Source organism: Chiloscyllium plagiosum, chromosome 1 (assembly GCF_004010195.1).
Source record: "Chiloscyllium plagiosum isolate BGI_BamShark_2017 chromosome 1, ASM401019v2, whole genome shotgun sequence".
Lineage (NCBI taxonomy): Eukaryota > Metazoa > Chordata > Chondrichthyes > Orectolobiformes > Hemiscylliidae > Chiloscyllium > Chiloscyllium plagiosum.
In genome coordinates this window covers 9,697,004-9,700,335 of record NC_057710.1, presented here as the reverse complement: position 1 = coordinate 9,700,335, position 3,332 = coordinate 9,697,004, and positions in this window count along the sequence as shown.

Here is a 3,332-nt window from a genome sequence, read left to right as displayed (position 1 = left end):
GGGGGGCTCCAGTGTTGAGTGTTAGTGATGATGAAATATTGTCCCCAATTTTCACTGATTGTGGCCTGTGGGTCAGGAAACTGAGGATCCAATTGCAGAGAGTGGGGCTTAGTCCAAGATCACTAAGTTTAGTAGATCACTAAGTTGGCCGTCTTGAAATAGGAAGGAACAGTCGCCTGCTGCAGAGAGAGGTTGAAGATGTCCGAGAAGACCTCTGCCAGTTGATCTGCACATGCTCCGAGTACATGGTCTGGTACTCAATTTGGTCCCATCGCTTTCCTTGGATTCACACGAAGGAAAACTGATCTGACCTCTGATGCAGTGACTGTTTGGATAGGTTCGTCAGGACTTGTCAGAATAGGTGTTACCTTTTTGCTGGAATTCTGCTCAAAGTGAGTATAGAAGATGATCTGGGAGGGACGTGTCATCACCTGCTATCTTGCACTGTCTCTTTTTAGAACCTGTGATGTCATTCAGTCCCTGCCATAGTTGCTGGGTGTCCGTCTGGTATTGGTCATTGGCTGTCTTAATGGCTCTGCGAAGGTCATATTTGGATTCCTTATATTTGAGTGGGTCTCCTGATCTGAAGGCCTCACGCCTGGTTTTTAGCAGGTTCTGTACGTCCTGATTCATCCAGGGTTGACTGTTGGGGAACCCTTGGATTGACTTCTTCAGTATACAGGAGATTGGTACTGTGTAATGGAACCGGTGCAGGTTCTCTAGGTTGAATAGCCTGGTTATGCACTGTAACATACTCTGCAATAAACATCCACAGTTTTGCTCAATTCAAGATTGTGTCATCACCTGCCTATGGCCTTAATCTGTGACATTCCCTCATGAAACCCTCGACCTCACCATCTCATTTCCTTCTTTCAGAGACCTACCTCTTTGATTATCCTTTTATCACCTGCCCTGACACCTCCTTGTGGTTTGGCATGAGTTTTTTGTCGAATGCTGCTCGATGAAACATATCAAGAAATTTTACCACCTTAAAGGCATAATGGAAGTGCAACAGGAACATGGAAATCGCTGGAAGTCCTCAGCAGATCAGGGCTGAGGAAATTTCAGATTTTACTGTCTTTTGTGACAATAATTTACTTCCAGATTAATTCCTGAATGGCAAGGTCAAGTCTGGTCATGTTTGCAATGTAGAAAAGCCAACAGTCAGACGCCAGACAGAGGAGGCAATGTGATAATGACCAGAGTTGTTTTCGGTGTATGTGTGTAGGATTTTTCTGGCACAGAGTACTGAGGAAGGTAAGAGCCTTGAAGATACAGAAGAGAATGTGGTATTCTCACCCTTCTAATCAACTGATAGTCAAAGACCAGAAAAACTCCCTGTCCCAGGAGAAACATGAAAGTGTTAACAAACATCTGTAAAACGTTAAACTGAATCAGTTTGTATCACTGCTTTTCCAGCGTTGGCATTGTTTCTGACTTGGAAACTTTCAGACACCCAGTCAGTGTTCCATTCAGGATCCAATTAACTTTCTTGCAGCAGAACAGAGAGGAGAGCAATGTCCACGATGCTCACTCCCCCTCATAAATTGCTGCCTGTAAAATACAGCTTCAGGAAGAAACCATTTTTCCCACGCACATCCTCTTGTTGCCAGTGTTTGTATTTGTCTGCCTTGTACCTCACAGAAAATAATAAATCTGTAGAAAGAGGGACTGTTGGATGTTACTCAGCTCTTTATCTGTGCGTACTAGCACTTTGTAAGAGCTGAAGGTAAAATCATGTCAGACCATAGGGCTGACAATGGGGGTCTTTTAACCCGAGGGTCACTATCTCTTAGGTGAGGGGAGAGGGTTGTGGTAACCTCAGCTGTTGCAAGAATTGGACTCATGCTGTTAGTACCAACTGTAGAGCCAACTCAGCAACACAATGGTCCCACTTCACTTTCTCATTAGCTCTGTAAATCATTCCCATCTCATTTTGCTTGAATTACCTTTTGAAAGTTACTATTGAATCTCCTTCCAAATCACAAAACCTATAGAGTCATAAAGCGGTTACAACGCAGGAAGAGGCCATTTAGCCCCTCAGTTGGCTTTGCTAGATCTTTGCAAGAGCAATGCAGGTTGTATCCATCCTCCACTTATTGCCGTAGACCCACAACATTTGCACCTCAGATAATGATCTGAATCTCTTCAGAAAGCTATGATTGAATGTTACTTCATCACAATGTCAGGCATTACATTCTACACCCTGCTAGGCTGAATTGGCTGTTTTCCCTGGAACATCGGAGGCTGACCTTATAGAGGTTTATAAAGTAATGGGGGGCATCGATAGGATAAGTAGACAAGGTCTTTTCCCTGGGTGGGGGAGTCCAGAAGTAGAAAGGAAACGGTTAGAGTGAGAGGGAAAAGATATAAAAGGGAGCTCAGGGACAACTCTGCTGCCGAGGGTGGTGCGTGTTTGTATGGAATGAGCTGCCAGAGGAAGTGGTGGAGGCTGGTACAATTACAACACGTAAAAGGTATCTCGATGGGTAAATGAATAGGAAGGGTTTAGAGGGATAACGGCCAAGTGCTGGCAAATGGAACTAAATTAATTTAGATTATCTGGTCGGCACGAATGACTTGGACTGAAATGCCTGTTTCTGTGCTGTACAACTCAATGACTCTGTGATTCTAAGTAAGTTAAATAGGAATTAGGATTGGCAGCCCAGAGAGGATACTGCTACATAATTTCAATGTGCGAGTTCTGGTTGTTGTTGTAGGTGGGGGTGCGGGGTGCAAGAAGGTGAGTTGGAAGGTGATGATGCACCCTCACCCTTGCATGTCAAAAACCTGAAGCCTGCCAACAGATACCTCCCTCATTACTCCTTTCTACTGGCTTCAAATCATCCGGTTTGCAATACAAACAGGTTTAGCACAGACAGCTCATAAGGAGTCACTGCTGGCAGAGCTCAAATCAGGAAGAAAACAGAACAAGTTGTGATCGAGCTGTGGATTGGCCTCTGTGCAATAGTACCAACCAATCACTAATGCCCAGGGGGCACAGGTAAAGAGTTAGTTTTGGAAGGGGGTTTTAAAAGAGGAAAGAAAGGCAGAGGGTGTTAGGGAGGGAATTCCAGAGTTGAGGCCTTGGTTTTTGAAAGGACCACCATCAATGGTAGAGCAGTTAAAGTCAGGAATGTTCAAGAGCCTGGCGTTGGAGAAGTGCAGATATCTGAGAGGCTCAGGTTACACAGATTGAGAGGGATTCAAAATTTATTTTTCATTCATTCAATGTTACTGGCTGAGCCAGCATTTATGTCCTAGAATCCCTACAGTGTGGCCCTTCAGCCCAACAAGTCCACACTGAGCCTCCGAAGCGTAACCCACCCAGA